Source organism: Corvus moneduloides, chromosome 2 (assembly GCF_009650955.1).
Source record: "Corvus moneduloides isolate bCorMon1 chromosome 2, bCorMon1.pri, whole genome shotgun sequence".
NCBI lineage: Eukaryota > Metazoa > Chordata > Aves > Passeriformes > Corvidae > Corvus > Corvus moneduloides.
Genome location: NC_045477.1, coordinates 77,849,629 through 77,862,756, shown reverse-complemented (window position 1 = coordinate 77,862,756; position 13,128 = coordinate 77,849,629).

The window sequence follows — 13,128 nt, the reverse complement described above, 5'->3', positions numbered from 1 at the left end:
AGTATTTCTGAATCATCGTATTCCTGGGCTTGGCAACTTCCCTCTGTCAGCAAGCTCCAACATACATTATATGAAGTGTCCTTTAACAGAATTTGTTCTACTGTTCTTATACTTTGATGTATAAAGAGTGAACACTGATGACAGGTTACAATCTTCTCAATAAAGCAAACTACAGCAAAAGACATTTTAGGTCTCCCATGAAGAAAAAGGAGGGAGGGGAAGGGGGGGGGGGGGTAGAGAAAACAGTGAGTCCTACTGCAAATAAAAAGATTTGGTTTAGATTTAAAAAAAGAATAAAAAAATTGCAATGTCTTGTGCAGAAGCCGATAGTAGGCAGTGAACTTCTTGTCAGTCAGTAAAATACTCTTAAACAAAACACTTCTTTAAAATATTGAAACATACCACTGAGGAAAACAACCTGAGCATGGGAGCCAGAGAACACAGGATTTTATTCAGCAACTTAAAGATGGTAAAGCAAATTCTAGGAATGATGAAATGCCATCCTCAACACCTAATACAAGATGTGCAGCACTCACAGTAAACATAGGAAAAGAAAGTATTAGTATCCAGGGAAAAATTTTTGCAAGTAAAGAAATACAGATAAGCATTCCTACTTACAGATATCTTCTTTACCTCGCAACCACATGGAAGTTTGCCTACAGCAACAGATGATGTTGGGAAATCTCTAGAACCCCATTGCTTCAATTTGAACCAGTACTTTCTCACATCTTCCACTAATAGCAATTCAGAGAAACCTCTATCCTCCAACTCTGCAGGCTAAGGGAAAAGGGAGGTTTTTGGTAAGATATTGAATGTACATGTTTTAACTAGCTCTTACACAATGAGTAAGATTCTAGTTTAGCCCAAAAGGTGAAATGGGTTTTTGTTTGTTTGGGGATTTGGAGAATTGATTTTTTGATTTTTATTTTTTGTTAATAACTTTAGCATAGGAGGTGTGAAGGAAATAATTCTTTTTGCCTTAATTAGGAGATTGAATTTAATTTCAGGTTTTATACTTCAAAGCTTCCCTGATTTTAGTCTTAAAATGTGTATTTTAGCTAACAAGTTTCATGAACTAATTATTCTGGGATATACTAAATTGAATTTATATTTGCTAGTGCTGTTTAGCTAGTAATGAGCAGGGTCAGCACTTGCCATGGGGCTCACTTTTGTGACTGTATTTTGAGTCCAGTGCTTTTTAGTGAGCATATTTTGCTTTTGCTGCTTGCTGTAGTGGTATACTGCTTATCACCTTACTGTATTGTGCCTGGGAATGCTTTGATAACAGCCATGCAGATGTACCTCCATGGGATGGCAGGTGGCCAAAGTGTGGCTGCTGTTCCTGTCCTGTTGTACTGGCCAGGCTGGAACTTCAGTCTGAACTTGAGTTGAAAGGACTGTGCTGTTAGCACAAGATGACTTAAGAATACCCCTTCCACTAGTTCTCCCTTTGCCTCTTTTCCCTAATCACAAACAGTACCACTCTACTACCTGAAACACTGGTGCAATGCCAGAGGAGGATCTTAAATTTATCTAAATCACAGCAAACTAAAATGAAGCCTTCTATTATTTTTGGCACACAGCTAAGTTTCCTCCTCATCTACACAAATGACATTCTCCTTTGGACTGTCATCTTGTAACTACTGAAAACACTTCATAGGGCTGTGCCATCTTTCCTGCTTTCCCTTCAGAGAGCTACTGCAAAAATAACCCTTTCCAACCTGTTGCTTTGACCACATTCACTTTTCTCACATTCCTTATTGTATCAAGCACAAGTTGCTTTGCTTCGATTGCATATCCTTCTAAGTGGTCCCATCTCAGGATGCAAAGAGGAATTTCCACTTCCAAAGGACTACAGCATCTGTCTCCAAGTTCTGGAATGATACATTTTGTCTCATGTATCTGAAAGTAGTTCAAACATCTACTAAGCTGCCTCATAGTAAAAAAAGATTTGAAGTGTGATTTAGAAGAATAAGTGTTTTGACTATTATTTTTATGCATACCACAGTAGTTATGGAAGTTCTCTATTGATTAAGAACACAGACTAGTATCTGTGTTGACTAGTATGTTCACATCATCTTCCAGTGCCAAATTCTATTTCTGGTCTAATATATGCTCTCTGTAAGTTCTTGGTTCTGATACTATCCTTTTAATTTTTAGATAGCTTTGAGCAGAGCAGGGATCCTAGCACTGAAATGGAACTTCTTGAAGTTACAGCAACAGAATGGGGAAGAACAACAACAAAACAAAAACCACAAAATGAATCACTGACTTTTTCTTCAGTTATGCAGAACTATTATAATGATTCTATAGATAGTAAGCAAAAAAACAAAAACCAAGAACAAACAAAACAAAACAAAACCAAAAAAAAAAAAAAAAAACACAACCAAAAAGAAAAAAAGCAAAAAACCCTGAACAGTTCTCTTATTTTAGGTTGGGACAATTCAGCTAGTAAAGTAGGACTAAAAGCTACACAGCATTTGTATTCATAACAATGCCACACTTACCAACAATCCCATAAACTTAGTGAGGTCAGTAAAATTTCACACACACCTCTTAAGTCTAATTCATCTAATGGTTCATTAAAAGTAGAGCTGAAAGAGTTGATACTAGTCTTGCAAAAGTTTTACCTGATTTTGAGATAAATTCTCAAAAATGTTGGTTGGGATCTTTTGATTTTTTTTTAAAAGAAGGAAAAAAAATATGAATTTTAACAAAATCTTTTTGAAATCTTAATGAGAAAACTGCATTATTATTTCATGCTTGCAACAACAAAGAGTTGTCAGCTGAGAACTCAGGTAGGGGCAGATGAGATCGAGAACACTGGGGAAGCAGATGCCGACCAGAGAGGAGTACATTACAATCATAATTAAGTTTGGGTTGGAAGGGACCTTTAAAAGTCCAATTCCCCTGTGATGAGCAGGGACATCTTCAGGAATCACAGAACCAGCATTGCTCCTCCTGCTCCCAAGCACGCAACAAATGCTATTCTTCCATTAACTTTTATTCCAATCTAAACTCCAGCTGAGGCTTCCCCCGGTCCCATCATGCCTTCTGTCCCAGCTCCCGGCTTCTCCATAACTCTCCACATGCTCTTCATCTTCCCAGTGAAATCAGCCGGCCGCCGTCACCCAGGAAAAGCCGCTGGCAGGCAGACCCGAGAAGTGCTGTGAGTGCCTGCTGCCGCTGCTCCCGGGGAGTGCCCGACCGCCCCCGGCTCCGCAGGTGCACCCTCGGCTTGGGGACATGGGGTGGGGGAAAGGTCCTCTCCCCGTCATACACCACCACCCCCCGGCCCCCGAGCTCTGCGGTACTGCCTTCCCCCTTAAAGTAAGAGGGAAAAGGGTGCAGAAGTGCACCTGGGATCCTGCCTGCACAGGCACAGCTTCTGTTCTTCACACTAATTCCAAATTCCAGTACTAACTTCAGAGTACTGTATCCAGAAGATAATTGCACATCTATTTTCAAAAAGGTTCTATTCATTTAATAATTTATACTTCAAACATAACACAGCAGTCAGCCATTTACTTTCAAAAGTACTTCTCCTTACTGCTAGGTACACTGTTTCCATGGAGACTTCCTTAGATATTCTGGGGGGAACACTCTTAATCTCTTATTTTCTTTTCATTTTAAAAATCAGCACAGACCTAGGCACTCCTGAAAGTCAGTAAAGGTTTAAGTTTCCATTAGTAACAATTCCCAGGCATTTATTTTTAGATTACTAGCAGCTACATGCTGTCAGTGTTGGAGAGGTGACCTACCTCACCACTAGGTCCCCTCCGAATTAACACACTAAGTTAAAGAATTCCTACCAGATCTCCAATTCAGACCACAACACAGTAATTCTGTTACACCTGATGTGACTAAGCATCAAAGAAAATTAATGCAGTCACCTTCATTTTCTTTAATACCATTCATACATTCAAGATTCAAGTGACTGGTTGTCTCTGTCTGCTTGACACAGATCCAAACTTTCCCACCTCTGCCAAGTGAACATGTGAGATATTAATGTACTTTTAAGTGGCAAGGCTATGCAATGAAGTCTCTGATGTTATCTTAACATGCACTCTAGTAGTTGTAGCAGCTGGTCTGGGGAAAACCAGAACACCAGTCTTCCAAGTGGGATACCCTTTCTACACATGACCAATAATGTAATATAAAAACGCTAGCACTAATCTTTTCCTGAATTATAAATACACAAAAAGAGCCACAGCTTTCTATTCAAAGGCTGTTGAACCTCCTGCTGAACCACACCATGTGCTCTTTTTATGGATCAGTCTATATTTGTCAGGACACAATTTCCATCAGCACACAAAAACGTTATTAACTTGATAATGAAATTCACAATATGAAGTCAATTTCCAATCTTATATTTCATTTTTAAAAAATAAAAATCACACTGTGTAATGACATTAATGCCTATGTGCCTAATGCCTACAGTTATTTGTTAATAGGTATTTCTCTGCTGTTATAGGTATGAGATATCCAAAATGCCTTAGTTATAGGAAAAATCTTCAAGTGGAAATCATGTGAATACCAAAGCCATTCACTACACAAGGTTTCATGAATACTGCTATCCCTGAACTACTTTTGAAGAATACTTCAAGTTTACTTCTCATTTTGTATTAAACAGCAAAATGAGACCAGTATCTGGAAAAAGTAAGACCAAGGTCCTCATTAAAGAAAAAAAGAATTGTGTGCTTAAGAAGATACATAGGTACAACAAATTTTCCTACTACATCTTACTACCACACAAAAGACTTGATTTTTTTTCCTAGACACAAAATCTTTCACAAACTGAAACCAAACTGATCCCCATGAATGAGCTGACTAGTCCTGGATGAAGGTCTCAGAGTGGTTTGTTTTTCCTGTCTTGCCAATAGCATGAATATATATTTCATGGAAGCTATACATTACATGTGTGCAACTTAGGAGTCCACTGTAGGAACAAGAATTAGTCAGTGCAGCATGTAAATACTTTGAGATGTTAGTCTCCTGTTATCCACTGGCTGTTCTGGTGTACTGTGTAGATAATACAAGCATATAAGTTTAATCTTGGTACTACCTGGTTTCAGTAAAATTTATCAACAATTAATGTTAAAATAATAGAAATATTGTTTAAAATAGTGAAAAGTGATCACAGAACATACTTGGAAAGAATTTTACAGGCTTAGAAGAAAAGCTAAGGGGGTTCTCCAGTAAATACTGTATCTCTAACTATATTCCAGCCTTGTCTTCAAGTGCAGGTCTTAGATGACTTATTAATATAAGGAAATTAGTTCCAAAGTCTTAATTTAAAAAGAAAAAAGTGAGGGTAGGTATTGAACTGATACTTTTTTTTTTTTGCTTCACTTTGCTAGTATATGTTGTTTGATGAAATATTGCTAAGACAATATAATGCTATTCAGCAACCAAAACTGACAAAAAAAATTCTGATCAGCAGGGCTACTTTTGTTCCTTTGTCTCCTCCAGGAGACAGAAGGAAATAAAAATGAAGGGTCTTAATAAGTTTACACATTATAAAGACTCTTCAAATCCTTTCCTCCCTTTTTTCAGCCCCAAACAGAACTTCATCAGCATGTAACAAACATTCAACTGTACAGAAACAAAACGCTACACCCAGACTGCACTTGCATGTAACTTTGGGTCACTGTGTGATTTCATTGACTGTGTCTTCTCAAACTGCTCTTTACCTCATTCTGATTTGGAGGCCAAGCTGTACTGCAAGGCTGCATTCCTGGTGATTGTCCTGCAGTGCTGTTTCCACCATAAACTACAGAAGTTTCAAGAACAAAGCATGGTAATAACAATCCAGATGAAAAACAAGCCAGGAATGAAAACAGTAACAGAGTACCCCATACTAGTTCAGGATGGCATAATACAAGTATTTCATCAAAAATAGACAAACTGTAGTTTTCCAACACTGGACAACAAAAATAAATTCTACATTTTCCTTTTCTCTAGAACATGAAAAACCTGTGGAGTAATGTTCCATCTCTCCAGTCATATTTTTGGGGGTCAAAAAGCTGGAAAAAGTCATCACCAGGAGTTTCTGGTCTCACGTCTACACATTTATCTTTACACTTTCTCCAGACTTCTAGGACTAACACTTTTCACAACCTTTTTCATCCTGTTCAAATGTTGTGTTTATTAAGTGTTCCTGCAAGGACTGAAAAGACAGCTAAAAGTAGCACCTGCTCTTCTGTTAAGAAGTTATCATCTTGCTTTACCAAGCTCCAGTACTCACTAAATCCTTTATTTCCACACCCAAACAAAAGCACTTCCCTTTTTATGTACATAAACACTTGGGTAAGTCTCAGTTTAAAGACTGTCTACATGCTTACCTCTGCCTCTTTTCAAGAAACAGATTGACTATTCTCTCCCTCCTTTTTCTTGGTCAGGATAGCTGTCATCTCTCCTAACTGTATAATCCTGCAATATGGAGCAGGGATGCTGTCAGCTATGCTGTTTTAAATAATATTGCTACTGATTCTGAACTAGCACTTTGTAAAGGAGCCTCTTTATAATTTATCTTAAGCTAGACAGCAATACTGGAGTCTACGCTTATCGAAGAACTAAAAAAGGGGTATTTACCTAGTGCCTTAAAATGCAAGTTGCAAGTGCTTGGCTGTTTACTAAGTTCCTGATTCCAATTTTCCTTTTATGCTCCTAACTAGTTCGGTACAGCTAGAATTGAACTAACTTGTTTCAGCAGTATGGATAGTAATAGCTGCAAAGCATTGGAGCCACCAACTGTTCAAACACAGCAACAGCTACCTTACTTCTGTTCCAGAGTAGTAAATACAAAACACATCATGCTAAGTTCTGGGACCACTGAGTTTCCTTCATTACTTAAGACACAAAATCATATTTATCTCATTAAAATTATGAAAAATTTCTACTTCATAAAAAGGATATCTATCTTGAATTATTATATTGCTACCTCTAAAGATATGACACTTACCTAATACCCTAGAAGCTCTTCCAGTTCTCCTTTCAATTAGACACTCAAATGACAGTTACACATGACCACGCAGCAGATGTAGTTCCTCGCACACTAGTTCATAAAAAGTTCACACAAGCCCTTCATAAAGGATTTTATACATTTGTTACTGCGAACAATTATAGCCAGAATTTTTAAATACTTAAAGGTAATTAATATATTAATGAGCAAAATGAAAACAGAATTACTTCAGAGCACACTCTTAAAACACCTACATGTTCTGCTAGAAGAACACCTTGACATTTTTGAAGTTTATCTTGAACTTTTGTCTTCAAATCCAAGTATGTTTTAATTCCCTCTATTTCATTTCCTTACAGTGCCTACTTTAACCATAAATTTCTGTCATTGATCTCTACTAACTCAGTTAAGGCAGCCAAGTGTCTCAGTTGTCTCAAGCTCTGACATTCTGTGGAGTTGAAATCACCATTTGCAAGTTTGCTGATGACACCAAACTGGAGGTGCTGTTGACTCTCTAGAGCAAGACACCTTGCAGAGGGATCTAGATAGATTGGAGCACTGAGTAATAATCGATAGGGTGAAATCTAACAAGTCCAAATACCAAATTCTGCATCCAGGACAAACTGGGAGAGGAGTGCCTGGAGAGCAGCCCTGCAGAAAAGGGTCTGGGGATGCTGGTTGGCAGCAGGATCAGTGTGAGTCAGCTGTGTGCCCTGGCATCCAAGAAGTCAAACGACATCCTGGGGTGCATCAAACACAGCATCACCAGCCTGTCAAGAGAGATTATTCCTCTGTATTCAGCATTGATGTGGCCTCACCTTGACTGTTGTGTGCAGTGCTGGGTCCACAATTTAAGAAGGATACTGAGGTCCTTGTATGTGTCCAGAGGAGGGCAACCAAGCTGGTGGAAGGGCAGGAAGGGATGTTCTATGAGGAGTGACTGAGGAATTTGATGTTCTTTAGTTTGGAAGGAAGGAGACTGAGGAACAACCACACTGTTCTCTACAGCTTCCTGAGGAGAAGTGAAGAGAGAGGTGCATCTCTTCTGAGATCAGCGATAGGACATGTGGGAACAGTTCAGAACTGCAGCACAGGAGGTTCAGACTGGAGATTAGGAAGCATTTCTTTACTGAGAAGGTGGTCAAACTCTGAAACAGGCTTCCTAAAGAGGTGGTTAATGCTTTGAGCCTCTCAATGTTTAAGAGGCACTGCGACAATGCCCTGGGGAACACGCCTTAATTTTTTTGAAGTGGCCAAGGCAGTTGGATTAGGTGATTGTTGTGGGTCCCTTCCAACTGAACTATTCTACTTTTACCTGAATTCAATCAGCACAAGAGAAGGAACACCTAAAAAATGAGCACATTAAAGTTTGAGAATTGTTTAACCAGTAGGCAACAGTATATAGTGCTAATTTCAGTTTGCAAAGCATCTTGGAACAAGAAGAGTTTATGCTACAGCACTGCAGTCTTCAGGTAGAACACAGAACAAGAAAGCTACAAGGTTAAGTCAACCACACAGTTCAGCTATGAGAAACCCAGAATTTAAATCAGCTGTAATTTATCTTACACAATGTTGCACTCACTACTCTAAAATACTAGCTCAAGCATCCAAGAAATTATATATACACTGAGGCAGACTCCACAGGAAGAACTATCTTATTAAATCAACTATAAGAAGTTTCACGACACAAAACTTTTTTTAGATATTCAAGCCACCCTAGCTCTGTTAATATTGCATAACCACCCAATTCCTTGATGGAGAAAGACTCCTCCATGAGTATGTAAGAAGGACTGTGGCAAGGTACAACTGTTCACTCAATATCCCAACTGTAATAGCAGATCCCTAGGAAAAAAAATGTTTTCCCTTCATGTGCTTCCAACCATCTGTGACTTCAGGAATACTTGAAGAACTGCTCACACTTTCTTTCATCACCCCTTAAGGGATTCCATCCATGTCCTCCCCCTGTTTTGTCCAATTGCACCCCCTACCATTGCCACAGGATTTGGGCACCTTCCCATGTTTGCAGTCTAGGTATGGCAGAAAAGCTCACCCTGCCAGTATTTCAGGATTTCAGAAAGAGCAGGAAGCCAAACCAACCAGCCAACCAAACCCCACCAAACTTTCTTCTTCTTCCAAACAAAAATTTCCAGGAAGAACTTAAGTTTCACAGATACCACTAGTGAGAATGAGGAAAATACACATGCAATGCTGATGTCGTGTCAAACTAGTGATTCCTTCTCCATTTCCTGATCATTTTTAGTAGATATTAGGCAGCAAACAATTTTACTTGTTCTTTGCCTTATATTTTGCGGACATAAATATATATTAGCTTTTGTTTATTAGTAGCATTCCCATACATATATTTATATGCACAATAAATATATGTACCTATAGGGAAACACATACATATATTGTAAAAGAGAAGAAGTATAGACTAGGGAAACAAGAAGCAGCTGTGAAGAAAGAACAATTCCTGAAATTTGAAGAAAGTAAAAAAGCTCCTGGTTTGTCTATAACTCATTTCTCAGCCCCCTCAAGGACAAAGAAGAAATGTCATTTGGGAGCATAGTTACTTTTTTTGACCTTGTATGCTTAGGGAAAGGCTAGCTCTGAAAGCAAGTCCAGGGAAATCAGAGAAATAGCAAGTATCTGTAGTTTTACTAAAAGCTTCCCTGAAACATTCCCTGGAAGCTCCAGTAGTTATTAAAATTCTGACTAAAATACGGCAAGTTTAAACTAATATTGTAATATTCCTAAGAAATGCTATAAAAGGTTAATTTTTTCTATACAAAGAGCAGACTAGAAAATGTTTAAACAAAGTTTGTAAGACTGATACAAATGCTGCACTTTCAGATTTGTTGGCAGATCTAAAACACAGAACCTGAGAACTCTTAGCAAAAGACAAACATAACCCTGATACTAGAACAAACCAATTGGATCAATCAAGATTATAAATGTCTATATCCTTACCACATACGTGCAAACCTCTCACCTATCACACCAGAGACTCAGACACCAGGGAAGTTCTGATTTTGTTGGGTCCATAAAAAGCCAATAGATGAGAATGTTCCCATTGAGTAAAATAGAGATAAATCTCTAGTTAGTGAAGAGACTAGTGGAGCAGAGAGCTGCGGCTCTGACAGGGCGTACAAATCATACGGGAGATTCAGTTACTGATTAATGCAGCAGCTCTACAAGTTATAGCTACCACATGAAAGATAACCACTTGCCCGGCTTTGCCAGTCAAAGACATAGTGGTGTTGCTGCCCTATGGAATGGCACTCTGGTAGTTTGAGCACACTACACACCAGCTCAAGTTCTGGCATCATAAATATTTATCAAGTGCTGATAAGGAAGCTTCCCACTCTGACCGTTCACGGGGCTCCCTGGCAGTCACACTCCCAAGGCCAGACCTTCACTGCTGGGACCGAAGCCCCTTCCCAGCAGGCGGCTCCAGTGACCCAACAGGAACCGCGCTTGGCTCCCCGCTCAGCTCCCCGCTCATCCCACTCACACAGCCACACCAGGTTTCTTCACCGGTTCGGCTCCAGATCTCCCACAGGAGAGTCTCGGAGGTCTCATTCCATAAAGCCATTTATTCCCAGTGCAGTACCACAGAAACAGCCCAAGCTGGTGCCTCCGAGGAGGAACCCCTAACTAAGGAACCCCCACCCCCTCCGGCTTTTATCCCCTCAGTCTCCCCATGCTTCTGCCCCCTCTCCGTGTCCATCCACCTCGCTGGCATCACCGGTCTTCATCTCCTTTGTTATCCAAACGGTCGGTAATTCCCAGCTCCTGCTCTCAGTGTCCATTCACCTGGCTGGCATCACCCATCTTCATGCCCTTTGTAATCCCAAAGGTTGACAGCTCCCGGCCTCTTGTCTCGGGCTCCCACTTGGAGTTCAACCCGCATCTCAATGTGCAGCTTTCGAGCTACGTACACCACGTGTATTCCTCAGCAGTGCCGCCGTCACACCAAAACCAGACATCCATAAACAAGAAATTCAAACCGCCTTAGGAGAGCAGGAGACTTTAAAAGTCATGCATTCAAGCAGGAGCTGGTTTTATCACACCACCAAGGACCACCTAATTCCAAGGAATGCTCCTGCATAGCCACACAGGGAAGAAATACACACGCATATTTTTATATAATTTTGATCTAGGTTTTGTTCCACTGTGCTTTATTAGAACTCTCCAGAAGATGATTAGTAAATTAATTTTACCCATTTCCTGTTTATATTTTTTTGGCCAAAGCTCCCTTCCAGTTAACTTTTACAAGGGAGAGGGAAGGGGCAGATTTTCCAAGCACTGTCAGGCTATGGAGAGAAGGCTCAGTTTATCACTAGCAGAACTCTGAAATACATAGTTCATATGTATTACGAATATAGCACATCCTTTAAATTTTTATTGAATGCTAGACAGTTCTTTTACTTCTGCTATGTTTGTAAAAACATGCTTACATTCCTGTTTGCTCCCCGCGCTTCTTACAAAAGAATTTAAGATAGAATGTAACCTAATTTAAATGTCCTAGAAATCAGCAGATTTCTAGAAGTAGGTGATCCCTAACATCCTGTATCTTTCCTATCCCCAAAGGGAACAGGCCTACAGATCCATACATTTTAGACCAAGCTCTTAATTTTTAGTCCTAGAGAAGCACTTAGCAAGTGGAACTACACATGTACACATGGAGCAAATAATTTTCAAGCTTTACTCCACATGGCTGCAGATACCCAGCTGTCAATACTGAACACCTCAGTCCATACAATGCTGCTGGCAGCTCCCATGAACTATTTTCCCAGGTAACCACTTGTATGTCAGAGCATGAAATATCTTTCAAGAGCATGTCTTTCAAGGCCAGTGATGCTGCTTAAGTTTGCATGGGAATTTTCTCAGTAGATGAACAACAGAGCTCAAATTCCAGGTTGAGTCCAGACATGGTCTTTTGACAACTGCTACATTAAAGTAACCCAGAGAAACATCCACTCAGTGCAAGAAGGCTTACTTTTTGATATACTAGGGTATGTTGCCAGGAAATAACTTCATGATTTGGTGAGGAAGAGAAGGTAGTGTTAATACTAGAGTATCATCATTTTCAGTTGGAATCCAGGACAGTCTTTGAACACATCATCATAAAATACTGCAGAAAGGATTCTCCAAAGCTGTGGTTCCTTTTTTAACCACTCTTCATACTCACAGTGAAAAGTTATTAAAAGTTTTTGATTTTTATGAAAAGAAAAAAAAAAATTGAGAACCACCAATTTGAAGTAGCAACCTATAAAGATTCTGTTCTCTGTAACCAAGAAACTCAATGGTACAAGGAAGGGGAACTCTTCACTTGCCCTATAATGGTATAGTTCAAAACTCTTAACACTCCCACATTTTCTCTTATAAATGCCAAAAAAACCCCTTCTGCCCAAAACCACTCAGCTTCCCTATGTAAAGTACATCACCAGAGCAGAATGGGCTACCTCAGAAAAGTCAAAGTACTCCTGGGCACACTCAAGTGCCATGTTAGAACTAACACAAGTTAAGAATTAAGAATAGTCTAGTCTTTGTCCAGCAGACAAAGTCCTGCAGGCTTTTCTTCACCTCTCTTACTTCTCTGGAAAACAAAACAGCCCGCCCACCCCTCCAAAAAAACCCCAAAACACCAAACCAAACCCACCAAACAAAAAGCACAAAAATTTATTTCACTCTTAGAATGAAAGCAAGTTTGCGATAAATACAACTACTGCAGTATTACAAACCCAAGAAAGGCAAAACACTATCACACCAAGCACAGTTACCTAGACTTTCTAAGCTTTCTTGGAGAGATCAGAGTTCTAATCTCCCCACCATACAGGGCTCTCTTCCAGGAATTATTTTTCTCCCCTTTCCTCCCCTACTCTACCCTTTTTAACTACATCTATCTACATACTACTTTAACCTACATCTACCTCAACCTCCTATTTAGAAACACATCAGTCACACAAAACTATGGTATGTGCTTCCAGATTCCAAGTGCAGTACATACTTGAATGCATCTTTCTACTGACTGTGTGTTTAATTACAGTCTGAATTTAATAAACAAACCTTTAAAAGGGACAAAAATAACTTTGAATAGTAGATGCCAACAAGTGAACATCTGTTGTCAAAGTGATCTGTACAATCCTCAGACATGAGTTGCT